The following is a 17613-nucleotide window of genomic DNA, read 5'->3' on the forward strand; positions in this document are numbered from 1 at the left end:
TACTAATGCATATTATTTGTGATCTACGAAACAAAATTGTGTTTCTCTTCTAAACTTGTTTTCTTTTCTTTTGGTTAATGTAATTCTCTAAAATGTGCACTTTACAAGATTTACAATAATTATGTAGAGTGAATGTGAACCAATGTTTAACAACAGCACCATTTTTTTTTTTTTTTTTTTTGATGCTGGTTAAATGTATTTAATTAAAATGAACTAATGTAACACAATTCTTGAACTTAATTTCATTAAATTAAATCTACTTGAATTTGTTAATTGGAAGTTTACTTAATCAGTTTGTGTTTGGACAACATGAATCATTTTTGCTGACATTTGATTTGTAGTTCCCAGCATGTGACATTAAGCGGTATTTTATGTACTTTTTGATCAAGATGAGAAAAATGGGGACATTGTGTTTAATGTTTAATTATTTGAGGATTTGCTTAGGTTGAGTATAGTTACACAAAGAGCATGCTGTATGTTGGTTTACTCAAGGAGCAATTACTATTTAGCATTTATAGCATGCTAATGTATGCTATTTCCAGCTAAAATTTAGCTAACTAGCATAACCTTATAACAGAAATCAGTACTGTAACAAAAATATTATGTAAAACTGAAGAAATTAATCATGTTAGGGACACATAGAAAATCACTTTAAGGCTACTTAATCTGTTCATTTAAAAATAACGTTTTTCCATTATGTTGATATTACATGAACAAATTATGTTTTCTGAAAAATAATTAATTAAACCAAGAGGAAAAAAATCTGTTGATGTAAGTTAATTGATTCAACTTAACTGGTAATGATGTCATTATTAAATCATGTAAATTCAATGCTTTTTTTCAGTGCACTGTACCTTATATCTGTCCCTAGAATGCAATCATGCTGTGTAATTGTATGACCTTGGAAATACTCTTAGTCTAAAGAAAATGGCTTGCATCTTAATTAGAGAGCAGTGGTTGTATACTGTTGTCTTGTATGTGTCTGAAAAATAAAGTGAGATCACGGGAGGTGAACTCTATTGGACACTAGGTTTAAAACAGCTTTATGCAATTTTCAAATGGCACTATAAACATCATGAGTGACGTTTGTGCATATAAAAACATTTAATATACAGTATTAAATAGTAATGATATAAATTAGATAATATAAGACCTATTAAATATTTTGTGATAAAATATTTTATAGATATTAATAAATATTGTATATACAGTATATTTAATTATTTCTTATGTATTTCATAAATAAATATTAAACTTGAGTTATTGAATAAGCAATAAATCATGAAAGGACATCCATTATAGTGATTTTATCATGTAAGGACTGTTATTAGCCAGTGCATGTGCCTAAATACCTTAACAGTGGTACAATCACTGTAAAAGTGGCTCATTGTCTTTACAAAACGGAACGTACTGTTTCTGTTAAACTAAACATTAAACTTATGCAAATTGGTAATGTGTCCACCAAAACCTGAGCTGAACAGGCAGTTATTTGAAAAATTGAAGGGTTAAAAATCACTTGTGTTCACAATAATCAAGCCAAAAATAATGCTGCAATTTATAATCATTATTACGTAGAACTGGTCTTCTACTTTAGAATGGACCTCAATATCTCTTGGTTCTCTTGTTTGTTAAGAAGGCAAAAATATGGATGATATGGGTCATACACACACAAAATAGTCAGGTTTTTTGCCATTACCAACCATTGCTTACATTATACACTGATCAGCCCCAATATTAAAACCACCTGCCTAGTATTGTGTAGGTCCCCCTCGTGCCGCCAAAACTGTGCCAACCCGCATTTTCTGAATAGCATTCTGAGATGATATTCTTCTCACCAGAATTGTGGTTATCTGAGTTACCGTAGACTTTGTCAGTTCAAACCAATCTGGCCATTCTCTGTTGACCTCTCTAATCAACAAGGTGTTTCCATCCGCAGAACTGCCCCTCACTGGATGTTTTTTGTTTTTGGCACCATTCTGAATAATTTCTAGAGACTGTTGTGCGTGAAAATCCCAGGAGATCAGCAGTTACAGAAATACTCAAACCAGCCCATCTGGCACCAACAATCATCCATGTGATTATCTAATCAGCAATAGTTTGGCAGCAGTGCAGTATATAAAATCATGCAGATACGGGACAGGAGCTTCAGTTAATGTTCACATCAACCATCAGAATGGGGAAGAAATGTGATCTCAGTGATTTGGAGTGTGGCATAATTGTTGGTGCCAGATTGGCTGTTTTTTTATTTTTTTTAATTAAATCTTACAATAACAATGAAATGCAAAACATATATATATATATATATATATATAAAATTAACATTTAAACCCCACAACCCCCCCCCCACTCCCCCCAAAAAAACAACCCTGTGGTCAAACATAAGTAAATATATATCAATAAAAATCAAACAGACACACATATATACATACATACATATATATACATACACATATACATACACATACATGCATACATACACACACACATAATAATCATACTAACTATATTACACTACTCTCTCCACACCCCACCCAAGAGCCCTCCAAAAACTCCAAATACCTGCCCCATTTCCGTATAAATATATCCAAGCCACCCCGTCTTCCCGATGACACCTTCTCATGAGCTGCCACCCTCCCCACCTCCATGCACCACTCCGGATATGGGGGCGCACCAGCTGACCTCCAACCCCTCAAAATAACCTGCCTGGCGATCATCACACAGGTCAGAACCCAGTTCTCTATATGGCCATTCCCCAAATCGATGACTGCCCCATCGCCCAGAACACAAAGTCTGGGGTAAAACGAAACCCGAGTGCCAGCCACGTCACACACAAAATTCTGAACCTTCGACCAGAATTTCTGGATCTCGACACACCACCAAAAAACATGGGCCATGTCTCCATCCTTCGACTGGTATCTCCAGCAGGTGGGTGTGTCTTTAAGACCAAGCCTATACAGTCTAGAGGGGGTCCAATAAAATCTATGCAAAATTTTGAATTGTATAAGACACACCCTTGCATCTCTAGATGCAGACTTAATGTTTTTAAGAATCTTAGCCCACACTCCTTCCTCCAATGCCAAGTTGAAATCTTTCTCCCATACTCTCTTGAGAGAAGTTAAGGCTCCGTCCCCCATACTCTGAATTAACAGGGAGTAGTACACTGATGCCTCATGACCTTTTCCAAAAGCCGCAATCACCTCTCCCAAAGCATCTGCCTCCTTAGGGGGGTGTGTGCTACTCCCAAAAATAATACAAAGCAGGTGGCGCAGTTGTAAATACCTATAAAACTGAGGTCTGCGGATCCCAAAATGTTGGACCAAGTTTTCATACGATCTCAACACTCCACTTTCATATAGGTCACCGAGTGTAGCAACCCCCCTCACAATCCACTCTGGCCAGCAGAAAGGGGACTTGCCAATACACAATCTTGGGTTCTGCCATATGCTCGAGGCAACATTTAAATAAGTGTCCAATTTAAACAATCTGGACACTTTAGTCCATACCGAGTGTAAATGCGAAATAACGGGGTGTAACTTAACTTTTCCAATTAGTTTGATAGAGATGCTTTGTAATGGTGAAATAGGGGCAAGAACTGCCTGTTCAATAACAAACCAGGGAGGGGCTCTCTCAGGTGGAAGTGACCAATGAGCCAAATGTCTGAGACTGAACGCATAGTAATAAAACTAAATCTTGGGTAGGCCTAGCCCACCTTTGTCTATCGGCCTATGTAACTTATTAAAATGCAATCTGAGACGTTTACCATTCCAAATAAAGGACTTCGCTATGCTATCAAATTGCTTGAAATAAGAGAAGGGGACATCTACAGGGAGAGATTGTAGCAGGTAGTTAAATTTTGGAATACAATTCATTTTAATAACATTAACCTTCCCAATCATCGATAAATGTAATGAAGCCCACTTGCCCACATCACTCGAAAACCTTTTTATTAAAGGGTCAAAATTAACACTAACTAAATCAGACAAATTTGCTGGGAATAAAATCCCCAAATACTTAATGCCCTGTTTGGGCCACTGGAAGGCGCCCGGCTTGAAAGCCGTTACTGGACAGTACGCTGTCAGAGCCAAAGCTTTGGATTTAGACCAGTTGATTTTGTATCCTGAGAACTTGGAAAAGGAATTAATAATTCTGTGGAGGCAAGGCATAGATCTAGTAGGTTCAGAGACAAATAATAAAATATCATCTGCGTAAAGCAGAAGCTTATGCGCCACACCTCCCTCAACCACCCCTGGAAAATCATCCTCCTTTCTTATCGCGGCTGCTAATGGTTCCAGGGCAAGACAGAACAATAATGGGGAAATAGGTCAGCCCTGCCGAGTGCCCCTATCCAGAGTAAAATAATCTGAAATTAATCCATTTGTTTGTACCGCTGCTACAGGGTGTCTATAAAGTAACTTAATCCAACCAATAAATGTACTCCTGAAACCATACATTTCCAAAATCTTAAAAAGATAATCCCATTCTACCATATCAAACGCCTTTTCGGCGTCAAGTGAGATGGCAGCAACCGGAGACTGATCATTCGCTACTGACCACATGATATTGATGAGATACCTGATGTTATCAGAAGAGCTACGGCCCGAATAAACCCCACCTTATCTATATGTAAGAGATGTTATAAGCTTACTTAATTGGTTAGCCAAAATTTTTGACAACATTTTTACATCTAGGAGATTGGATAGTAACTTTTACACTTGCTTGGATCTTTGTCCTTTTTAAGAATCAGACTGATCCGGGCTTGTGTCATGGTTGGAGGAAGCTTTCCATTCTTTAATGATTCAGTATAAACTTCTAACAAAAGTGGAGCCAATTCTGTAGTATAGGATCAAAAAAATTCTGCGGTAAAACCATCTGGCCCCAGAGCCTTGCCAGTAGGTAGGGACTTAATTACCTCATCAAGCTCCTCCAAGGTTATCTCAGAATCAAGAGCGTTTTTTTGCTCAGTCTTCATTTTAGGAAGATCTAATGGATCCACAAAGTTTTCTAAGTAGACTAAGACGAGGAACTATAAAGATCAAGATAGAATTCTTTAAAGGCATTATTAATATCAATGGCTGAGGTAAAAATTTCACCCCCAGCAGATTTCACTGAGGGAATGATAAAAAGAGACTCTCTCTCTGCTTTATATATCTAGCCAGAAGCTTCCCTGCTTTGTTCCCCGACTCAAAGTATGACTGTCTTGCCCTGAATAACCAAAACTCCACTTTCTGCGACAAAATAGTATTATATCTATATTTCAATCGGGTCAGTTCTCTGAGGCCATCAGATGACATACGGCACTTCAGCTCTGCCTCTGCACTTTTAATATTTCCTTCCAACTCCACGAGTTCTCGTGCTTTGGATTTTTTGATGAATGAGGCATACTGTATGATCCGACCGCTAAGAACCACCTTAAGTGCTTCCCAATCCACACCCACAGAGGATACCGAGGACCAGTTGGTCTCCATATAAATATTGATTTCAGTCTTTAACATTTGTTGGAAATCAGGATTTTGCAAAAGGGATACATTAAGGCACCAACTATATGATTTCTTTTTCTCTATATGTGGCAACACCTCTAAACTCACCAGGGTGTGATCTGAGACTAAAATGTTTCCAATTGAGCAACCAACAACAGATTAAATGAGGGATTTGGATTTTTAAAAAAAAATCTATTATAGAATAAATCTTGTGGACTGATGAAAAAAATGTATAGTCTCTACCAGATGGGTTCAAAAGTCTCAAATATCTGTAAGCCCAAGAAGTGTCAATGTTGCTCTAGGGGGCTTATACACTTTTGCTTCACTATGATCAAGGACTGAGTCCATCAAAAGATTAAAGTCTCCTCCCAAAATTATATAATGAGGGGTGCCAGCAGCTTGCAGCATCCCTTCAAGATCTATAAAAAGGCCCTGATCACAGCGTTAGGTGCATAAATATTAGCCAAAATCAGACTTTGCCCCTGAATTTCTGCTAAAACAATAATGACTCTTCCTAATTTATTTTGTGACATTTGAATTGTAAATGTTTATTTACCAATATAATGACTCCCTTGCTCTTACTTGAGTCAACACTAAAGAAAACATGTCCACCCCATTTCTTCCCAAATTTTTCAGCTTCGTGCAGGGAAAGATGCATTTCTTGAAGAAACACTATATCATATTTCTTATGTTTAAGAAAAGAAATAACCTTCCTTCTTTTTACGGGGTGTCCCAACCCATTCACATTCCATGTGGAGAGAGATAGTACACTCATATTAACATTTTACATTTTGATATAAAAGAAAAAAATAAATTGTGTGCCAAAGACAAAATTATGAAGACCACATTTCAACATTAATGCAACAGTAAAACCCCGAACTTCCCCCCGAACAAAACAAACAGAAAAAAGAAAAATGTGCGCATTAACCCCGCGCACGACAGTGCCAACCGGTGTCAATCCCTTTAAACTTAAAGAGTCCATGTACGCCTACGAGAACCCCTGCGACAACTTTGCCATCAGATTGCTCAATTTTGCCTCACAAATTTGTAAGGCAAAATTACATAACATCAAATATTTTGTAAAACAAACCCCAGCCAATAGGCAGAATAAACACAAAGAACGTGTAGACTCATTCACAGAACTGTCTCGAAGGTGTGTTCCCTCACAAAACAAACTCCAGCTGATATAAAGCCGTTCAGTTTCCTTGGTCAGACAAACAAATCTTCAGTGAGCCAGCTGAAGAGTGCAGCAGATGACATAATCATTCCAATGTCCCACGAAAATACTCCACAAATCACACTCCAGCCAACAGGAGGCATAAGCACAAGGAACTGACAGATTCATCCATAACTGTCCCAAAGTAGTGTTATTTAACAAAACAAGCTCCAACTGCTAGGCGGGACAAGCACAAAAGGAAACGAAACACGCATCCCGGTTCCTCGGATGGTCAAGAGTCAATTCACTCGGAGGCCGCATAAAAGTGTAGATATTTTGCGGTCATCCGTAGTGTCTATTCTCAATCTGGAACTTCATTGTAAAAGTGATCTTCTGTCAATTCAAAAGTTTCTTTAAGGAAAAGTGTTAATCCACAAAACAAAACAAACTCCAACCACTCGGCAGAGCCAAAGCAAAAAGAAACAAAAATGGCGCCCAGCTTCCTCCGAAAGCCAGAGTATGTACAGTGAGTCAATCCACTCACAAGAAAAACACCCAATGGTTACTCACCCATTGTTTCAATAAAAGACATTGCCTGATTGGGACATGTAAATACTTTGATGCCGTCCTTGGTGTTTATACTCAGTCTGGCCGGAAACATCAGAGCAAAAGTGATCTTCCGCTGATGTAAGAGTTTCCAGATGGGCTGGTTTGAGTATTTCTGCTACTGTTGATCTCCTGGGATTTTCACATACAACAGTCTCTAGAATTTACTAAGAATGGTGCCAAAGACAAAAAACATCCAGTGAGCGGCAGTTCTGTGGACAGAAATGCCTTGTTGATGAGAGAGGTCAACAGAGAATGGCCAGATTGGTTCGAACTGACAAAGTCTATGGTAACTCAGATAACCACTCGTTGTGGTTGCCGTTGTTTTGGTGGCACGAGGGGGACCTACACAATATTAGGCAGGTAGTATTAATGATGTGGCTGACTGGTGTATATTTATTTTATATAAGTTACATCATTATTTCTGTGAAATAATGTCAGCACAAGCAAATAAATACATGCTACAATTGAGTGTGTCTTTAATTGTTCAATCACAAAGACGTTCCAATCTTTCTTTTCTCTTCCAAGATCAAAGTGACACATTAACAGAATTGTTTCCAGGCAGATAATACCCAGAAAGCTCCTTTTATCAACCACTGTCGATCTGTCTCTGATGTCAGCTCTAAAATATTCTCTTTCTTCTTAAAAAGCCTACAAAGCCTACCTGTGTGTCTTTATTTTAAGTTTTCCTGTCCTGTATTATTATTCTAACTTTCCCTCACATTTGAATCTGAGGAGAATGTGGGAGCACAAAGCACAATATAATAAATTACAAATGCTTCTCACAGCAGTATTCTGATAAGAAACCCACAGATTTTGGATATTTGAATTCCTTTTTTCTTTTTATAATACACAATCAACTTACATTTATGTAAATTACCAGTCATCTTGATTTATGTACAGTAAACGCAGATCACAACAAAAATGTTTCCTATAGTTTAGCTAATAAAATGTCAAATTATTTTGCCCAAGATGGAGCTTCGCAGCATTCATAAAGACTACAAGCCAGTTGTCCTCACTTTAAATATCATGCAGACTTTTAAGAGACTTAACCCTTCAGTATATGGCTCCAGTTCCTAGTCATAGACCATCTAAGCCTACTACAGTTTGCCTACCAGGCATGCATTTGTTTGTGTGATGTTCTGACATACAAAATCCACAGGGCATGGATGATCCCACTTTGAAAAGGATGACACCACTGTCAGGATTATGTTTGTCAGGTTATGCTTTATGTTATGACTTCTACACCATTTTCCTTCTCAAAACTTTCAGAACTCAAAACTTCCTCCACAGTCCAAAAAGATCATTTATTAGACTCAAGCTGCGCAATGTATGTTCTGAAATCCATGGATGTCTGACATCAAAAACCCAAAATATTAATAATGAGCACCAACATTTACGCATCAACAATGCCTATTTGGTGTACAGAAACTTGTTCCACCCAGTCATGCACACTACCTGGACCAGTCGAGTTTTTTTAGCGAGATTTTTGGCTAAAGCAAAATTTATAATTGTCAGATTCTATTGCAGATATGAAATGCTAAACATAATAATGACAAACAGTTCAGTCTTTCTCTCTGTTTAAGTAGACTAGAGCTTTGTCTATTGCCTACATAGAAAATAGCTGACCGGGAGTGTTACCAAGATGGCTGCAGAGTGAACTGAAGGGAATTATACCATATCCAACATGATTACTAAAATGGCATCTGCATGTCAGAGTTTATGGTCTTAAACTTTATTATCTGCTCTCATCCCCCTCTTGGTAAACATCAGTGCCTTTAAGCAGATACAGTGTGTTGAAATGACACCACGACCCAGTTTGTGTGTGTGTGTGTGTGTGTGTGTGTGTGTGTGTGTGTGTGTGTGTGTGTGTGTTTACAGCTGGGCTTATGTTTCTAGTGGGAATGCTAATTACCTTCATACAGAGTGCAGGTTGCAGATGTTCATGTCCCAGCTGGGGACCCTTCATATCCACTTTAATTTGTGGACATGCACATATGGTATTTCAAGCCCTGTATGGGGATATCTTTATATTAATGAATAGAGTTGGTGAATTAGGGACAGATTCTATCTAACAGCCCAATCAACATTTTACATTGATGATTTTGGCACCCATTTCTATAAATGCTACTATAAATGGAAAGTAATAGTTTTGCCATTGTATTTAACATTATTAAAATACCAATTAATAATAGTGATGGTTTCTTACATTTATATACTTTAAAATGTTGCAACAGTTGCCATAGTGTGCCAGAACACTCACAACACACCAGCTATCACTGGAGAGAAGGGCCACATCAGTGGAAGTGATGAAGCAAATTATATAGGGATTATTAGGCAGCCATGATGAATAGAGGCCAATGGGAAAATTTGCTCAACTCACATTTTTGCTCCACTGATGGTTAGGTTTAGGGTAAGGGGGTAGGGTTAATAAAATATGGATTCCTATTGACTGAATTAGTCTACATCATTTACAACTAAAAATACACTCACTTTTGGCACCACACTGTGGACATTTCTCCTCAACAACATTTCCAGCTTCGGCCACTGGGGGCAGTAGTTCGTGTTTTGGGTGTTTTGGGGTAATACAGGCATCAAGAAAACGTCATGGTTACTTGTGTAACCTCCGTTCCCTGATGGAGGAAACGAGACGTTGTGTCGATGTAGTGACACTAGGGGTCACTCTTGGGAGCCCGAGACACCTCTGGTCTTTGATAAAAGGCCAATGAAAATTGGCGAGTGGTATTTGCATGCCACTCCCCCGGACATACGGGTATAAAAGGAGCTGGTATGCAACCACTCATTCAGGTTTTATGCTGAGGAGCCAAGACAAGGTCCGGACATTTCAGCGGGTAGTTCAGCATTGTGGCAGGAGGGACACAACATCTCGTTTCCTCCATCAGGGAATGGAGGTTACACAAGTAACCATGACATTCCCTATCTGTCACTCACTCGACGTTGTGTTGATGTAGTGACATTAGGGGTCCCTATATGAAACGCCACAACTATCTGAACTGTGTTACGTGAACTGGTGGTGTGTGACGGGCAGACCACTGTGTGCCTCATAGCCAGCACACCAGGTCGACACGTAACCTCCCCCAATGTAGTTATGTCTCCCTCCCAAGGGGAAGACACTGCGGAGACCACACCTCCCCCAAAGAGAAGGGGGGATATTTAAGTGGAAAAATACATCACATGGTCTTTCCGACCATGTGGAGAGTTTTCAAGGTAGATCCTACCCAACAGGGGAGGAGTTACTACAAACATGGAGATGCAGTTTGCCAACAGGGAAACGAATTAGCGGAAGATATACATCGCATGGGGTTAGCCTTACAGGGAACTGCCACGTGCGGAGCACCTACCCCCGAACAGGACTCTTAGTTAGCACGTGTACTGGGCCGGCAGCGAGTCTCTTCAAAAACTCGACTGCCACAGGGCTCGGAGGAATTCAACCAGGGAACATAGTTTGTGAACACTACTGGGAATTAATGGCACACGTCTTCAGCTCAAAAGGAGGCGGAAGGCGCCATGTGCAAGCGTTACAGCTGGCCAGCTATCCCGGGCTTATCCACTTGTATTGCGTGCCACTACCTGGGACGAAACCGGTTCCACCCGGAGGTTGTAGAACCTTGCAAAGGTGTTGGGTGTTACCCAGCCTGCTGATCTGCAAATGTCTGTTAGAGAGGCACCCCTGGCCAGGGCCCAGGAGGCCGCTACATCCCTGGTAGAATGGGCTTGTAGCCCTACCGGGGGCGGCATGTCCTGGGTGTGATATGCCATAGTTATGGCGTCAATGAGCCAGTGGGCGATCCTCTGCTTGGAGACAGCGCTTCCTTTCCGCTGTGCACCAAAGCAGACAAAGAGCTGCTCAGAGATCCTAAAGCTCTGCGTACGATCCAAATAGATGCGTAAAGTGCACACCGGACACACCAACGACAGGGCTGGGTCTGCCTCCTCCTGGAGCAGTGCTTGCAGGTTCACCACCTGGTCCCTAAAAGGGGTCATGGGAACCTTGGGCACATAGCCCGGTCGGGGTCTCAGGATCATGTGAGAGTAACCTGGACCGAACTCCAGGCACTTTTCGCTGACAGAGAACGCTTGCAGGTCTCCTACTCTCTTGATGGAAGTGAGCGCAGTCAGGAGGGCAGTCTTGAGCAAAGGCTCAAAGGGGGCTCTCTGTAGACCCTGAATAACTACAGAGAGGTCCCATGAGGGAACGAGGCATGGTCTGGAGGAATTCAGCCTCCTGGCGCCTCTTAGGAACCTGATGATCAGGTCGTGCTTCCCAAAGGACTTACCATCGAATGTGTCGTGGTGTGCTGCTATGGCAGCAACGTACACCTTCAAGGTGGAAGGGGACAGCCTCCTTTCCAACCCCTCCTGCAGGAAGGAAAGCACTGATCCGACTGCGCATCTCTGGGGGTCTTCCCGTTGGAAAGAACACCACTTAGCGAACAGGCGCCTCGTAGAGGGGGCCCTAGCCTGAGTGATCATGTCTACCACCGCAGGTCCAGGGGCCAGACATGGAGATTCCAGAGGTCTGATCGCGGGTGCCAGATGGTGCCCCGTCCCTGAGAAAGAAGGTCCTTCTTCAGGGGAATTCGCCAAGGAGGGAGGGGGGGTGCTGTCGCGAGGAGCGTGAGGTCCAAGAACCATGTCTGGGTGGGCAGTAGGGTGCTACCAGGACGACCTGCTCCTCGTCCTCCCTGACCTTGCACAGGGTCTGTGCAAGTAGGCTCACTGAGGGAAATGCATATTTGCGCAGGCCAGGAGGCCAGCTGTGTGCCAGCACGTCTATGCTGAGGGGGGCCTCGGTCAGGGCGTACCAGGGCGGGCAGTGGGAGGATTCTTGGGAGGTGAACAGGTCCACCTGTGCCCCTCCGAATCAACTCCAAATCAGCTGGACCACCTGAGGGTGGAGTCTCCACTCTCCCCTGAGGGTAACCTGCCGTGACAGTGCGTCTGCTGTAGTATTGAGGTTGCCCGGGATGTAAGTGGCTCGCAGCGACTTGAAGTGCTGCTGACTCCAGAGGAGGAGATGGTGGGTGAGTTGTGACATACAACGAGAGCGCAGACCGCCTTGGCGGTTGACATATGCTACCATTGCCTTGTTGTCTGTCCGAACGAACACATGCTTGCCCTGGATCAACGGCCGAATCCTCCGCAGGGCGAGCAGAATTGCCAACAACTCGAGGCAGTTGATGTGCCAATGCAGTCGCGGGCCCGTCCACAGGGCTGAAAAGATGGTGACAGAATGGCGTGATGACCACGCGATGTGTCCCGTGGCGCCATGCCCATCTCGGGACTCGAGTCTGAAGCCAGTGCTGAAGCAGTCTCATATATATACATACATATATATACATATATACATACTTATACATACACACACACACACATACACACATACATATACACTACTGGTCAAAAGTTTTGAAACACTCATTCTTTATTATAATTTTTTTTTCACGTTTTAGAATAATAGTAAAGTCATCAAAACTATGGAATAACATAAATGGAACTATGGCAATTATGTTGTGACTAAACAAAATCCAAAATAAATCAAAACTGTGTTATATTTTAGCATCTTCAAAGTAGTCACCCTTTGCCTAGAAATTGCAGACATGTACTCTTGACATTTTCTCAACCAACTTCTTGAGGTATCACCCTGGGATGCTTTTTAAACAGTACTGAAGGAGTTCCCATCAATGTTAGGCACTTATTGGCTGCTTTTCTTTATTATTTGGTCCAAGTCATCAATTTCAAAAAAGTTTTTTTTTTTAATTAAATTTTAGTTTTATTATGAAATAAATGAATATGGTGGCACAATTATATTTTTGTCTACAAAACTAATTTCAAACATTTAAGCATACGCCTTCAGATCAAAAGATTTTTAAGATCATGAGAAACATTTCAATCAAGTGTTTCAAAACTTTTGACCGGCAGTGTACATACGGTACATATACACATATATACATATATACACATATATGAATATATATACATACATATACATACATACATACATATATACACACATACATACACATATTTAGTGCAAATCTAAATACAAATCGGTTATGTACAGTGCAAGAATGTAATGGCAGAAGAGGTAGGATGTGTTGGATAATATAAAAAGACTAAGCTGTGTATTGCACATTAATTATTGCTCAAAGGGGCAGTTTAAACTGTTCATGAGATGGATAGCCTGGGGGAAAAAAACTGTTCCTGTGCCTGACGGTTCTGTTGCTCAGAGCTCTGAAGCGTCGGCCAGAAGGCAACAGTTCAAAAAGGTAGTGGTCAGGGTGAGTGGGGTCCAGAGTGATTTTTCCAGCCTTCTTCCTCACTCTGGAAGTGTATAGTTCTTGAACGGGGGCAGGGGGCAACCAATAATCCTCTCAGCAGTCCGAACTGTCCTTTGTAGTGTTCTGATGTCTGATTTCATAGCTGAACCAAACCAGACAGTTATTGAAGTGCAGAGGACAGACTCAATGACCGCTGAGTAGAACTGTATCAGCAGTGCCTGTGGCAGGTTGAACTTCCTCAACTGGCGAAGAAAGTACAACCTCTGCTGGGCCTTTATCGCAATGGAGTCAATGTGGGTCTCCCACTTCAGGTCCAGAGATGGTAGTGCCCAGGAACCTGAATGACTCCACTGCTGCCACAGTGCTGTTTAGAATGGTGAGGGGGGACAGTGTTGGGGGGTTCCTTCTAAAGTCCACAATCATTTCCACCGTTTTGAGTGTGTTCAGCTCCAGGTTGTTTTGACTGCACCAGACAGCCAGCTGTTTAACCTCCCTTCTGTATGCAGACTCATTGTCATCTCTGATGAGGCCGATGACAGTGGTGTCATCTGCAAACTTCAGGAGCTTGACAGAGGGGTCCTTGGTGATGCAGTCATTGGTGTAGAGGGAGAAGAGTAGTGGGGAGAGCACACATCCCTGGGGGGCACCAGTGCTGATTGTACAGGTGCTGGAAGTGAATTTCCCCTGTCTCACAAACTGCTGCTTGTCTGTCAGAAAACTGGTAATCCACTGACAGATAGACATGGGAACAGAGAGTTGGTGTAATTTAGTCCGGAGAATAGCTGGGATGATGTTGTTGAAAGCCGAACTGAAGTCCACAAAAAGGATCCTTGCATATGTCCCTGGTCTGTCCAGATGTTGCAGGATATGATGCAATCCCATGTTAACTGCATCATCCACAGACCTGTTTGCTCAATAAGCAAATTGAAGGGGATCTAGAAAGGGTCCAGTGATGTCCTTCAGGTGGGCCAACACCAGTCTCTCAAATTACTTCATGACCACAGACGTCAGGGCGACAGGTCTGTAGTCATTAAGTCCTGTGATTTTTGGTTTCTTTGGGACGGGGATGATAGTGGAACATTTGAAGCAGCATGGGACTTCACACTGCTCCAGTGATCTATTGAAGATCTATGTGAAGATGGGGTCCAGCTGGTTAGCACAGCATCTAAGACATGCAGGTGAAATGCCATCTGGGCCCTGTGCTTTCCTTATCCTTTTTTTTTGAAAGACGTGGCTCACATCACATCATCTTCACAGATCTTAAGAGCAGGTTGAGTAGCAGGAGGGGGGTTGCAGGAGGTGTTGGTGTTTGTGTGAAGTCAAGGTCAGAGTGGGTGTGGGGTGTGAGATTGGCCCTTTCAAATCTACAGTAGAACACATTCAGGTCATCAGCCAGTTGTTGGTCCACCACAGGGTTGGGGGTAGGAGTCCTGTAATTCGTAAGTTGTTTCATGCCACTCCACACTGATGCAGGGTCGTTAGCTGAAAAAAATTTTTCAGCTTCTCAGAGTATCTTCTTTTAGCAATTCTGACTCCCTTATTCAGTGTGTTCCTGGCCTGATTGTTCCAAACTTTATCCCCAACTGTGTAAACATCCTCTTTGGCCTGACGAAGCTGCCTGAGTTCCGCTGTAAACCATGGTTTGTCATTGTTAAATGTTAAATAAGTCCTAGCAGGAATGCACATATCCTCACAGAAACTGATTTATGATGTAACAGTATCTGTGAGCTCATCCAGGTCTGTGGCTGCAGCCTCACAAACACTCCAATCAATGCAGTCAAAGCAGGCTTGTAGTTCCAGCTCTGCTTCGTTGGTCCATCTCTTTACAGTCCTTACTACAGGCTTTGCAGATTTTAATTTCAGTCTGTAGGTTGGAAGAAGATGAACCAGACAGTGATCAAATAGTCCCAAAGCTGCTCTAGGGACAGAGCGATATGCGTCCTTTATTGTTGTGTAGCAGTGATCCAGTATATTTCTGTCTCTGTTTGGGCATGTAATGTGCTGTTTGTATTTGGGCAGTTCACGTGTGAGGTTTGCTTTGTTAAAATCCCCAAGAATAATAATAATAATAACTGAGTCCGGGTATTGTTGTTCTGTGTCTGTGATTTGATCCGCCAGCTGTTGCAGCATGGCATTCAAACACGCGTTTGACGCGATATACACACTCACCAGAATAAACGAGGAAAACTCCCACGGCGAGTAGAAAGGCTTACAGTTAATAAAGAGCACTTCCAAATTAGGACAGCACATCTTCTTTAATGTTGTTACATCTGTACACCAACTGTCATTGATGTAAAAGCATGTTCCACCGCCTCTTCTTTTCTCCGTTAATACCGCGATGTGATCCGCTCTGAACAGCTGAAAGCCCAGCAGATGTAACGCGCTGTCTGGAATAGCTTCACTCAGCCAGGTTTCTGTGAAGCACATGGCAGCAGAGGTTGAAAAGTCCTTGTTTGTGTGGGTGAGGAGATGTAGTTCGTCCGTTTTGTTAGGAAGAGAGCAGAGATTCGCAAGATGAATACTCGGCAGCATTGTTCGAAAGTCCCGCCGACGGAGCTTGACCAGCGTGCCTGCTCGTCTCCCTCACCTGCGTCTCATAGCGCGTTTAAACAATACAGCTGCGCCTCCGACTAAAATGTCAAACAAAACGTCCGAATATTCAAAATCCGGGAAAAGATTGACTGGTATATACTGTTGAATGTTCAGCAGTTCATCTCTGGTAAAGCTGACTGGAAAAAGATTACTAAACGCAGGACAAACCAACAAAAACAACAAAACAATAGAAGCGTCCACACTGAGGCGGCCATCCGTGGTGCCATCATGATGTATTTCAGCACCGAGTACTCCAGGAGGTTGGCGACTGGAAGCTTTTGTGCTGCAATCTGGGCTTCCCAGGTCAGCAGTTGCAGAAGATGGTCTGCACACTGTTCCAGCGGCCATTTCAGTGCTCAATGAGCTCAAGGAAGGCCTCCGGATCATCTTGAGGCCCCATCTTTGTGAGCAACATGTTTGGGTGCACTGCTGCCGAGGACGGGGATGCCGCCCCTTCCTGTGGTACTAAGATCCGCAGCACCCGCCGGTCCTTCTCCAGGGCCCGAAGGAGCACCTCAAAGCGCTGTTGCTGCTCTCTCCGAAGTGCCATAAGGGCCTGGTGTTGGCCCTGGTGGATGCTGGCAAGGGACCTGAAGACTTCCTCCAGCGGTGATGACTCCATGACAGCGTATCCTTCCTCTATTCCCGGGTTTCAGCACCAGTGTAACATATTCGAGGGATGAGGAAGCGGGAGACGGCAAAACCAACTCAGAGGTTAATTTATTTACACACACAAACATGTTCGCTTTTCTGCGTAACGGTGAAGCTTCATATATATACACTCAAATGGAAATAGCAGCGCCAACACACACAAAGCTTGTCAGCTGGGGCTCTCTCTCCCTCACTCTGAGGCCTAGCCCATTTAATTCCCCCATCTCTCACTGTGAACTAAGAAACAGCAATTATCAGCAATTCATCTCAGGTGAAAACCCTTACCGTTTCCTCTATCTCCAGACGAACGCTCGACCATGCCCATGCCTCCACACATAGTATAATTGACCATGCATCTAGGCAATCAATGTTCCCTACATAGCTCTGCTCATGTTCTGTTCTGTCAATATTTCATGTCCATGTACAGTGGTAAGAAAAGGTATGTGAACCCTTTGGAATTAGCTGTTTTTCTACATTAATTGATCATAAAATGTGAAATCATATTTATCAAAGTCACAAGTAGACAAACACAATGTGCTTAAGCTAACAACACACAAACAATTATAATCTTTTATGTCTTTATTGAACACATCCCATTAAAAATTGACAGTGCTGTGGAAAAAGTAAGTGAACCCTAGGATTTAATAACTGGTTGGTCCTTCTTTGGCAGCAATAACCTCAACCAAGCATTTCCAGTTGCTGTGGATTAGATCTGCACAATGTTCAGAAGAAATTTCGGACCATTCTTCCTTACAGAACTGCTTCAGATCAGCCATATTCTTAGGATGTCTGGTTTGAATGGCTCTCTTGAGGTCATTCCACAGCATCT

General features: G+C 42.2%; 1 protein-coding gene across 1 annotated transcript in view; it reads left to right on the top strand.

Moving 5' to 3' along the window:
* The window catches only part of LOC127414634 (membrane-associated guanylate kinase, WW and PDZ domain-containing protein 3-like), a 171909-nt gene that overhangs the window by 76034 nt on the left and 78262 nt on the right, over nucleotides 1–17613 (top strand). The window lies entirely within an intron of this gene.

This window comes from Myxocyprinus asiaticus, chromosome 24 (genome assembly GCF_019703515.2).
Source record: "Myxocyprinus asiaticus isolate MX2 ecotype Aquarium Trade chromosome 24, UBuf_Myxa_2, whole genome shotgun sequence".
Classification (NCBI taxonomy): Eukaryota; Metazoa; Chordata; class Actinopteri; order Cypriniformes; family Catostomidae; genus Myxocyprinus; species Myxocyprinus asiaticus.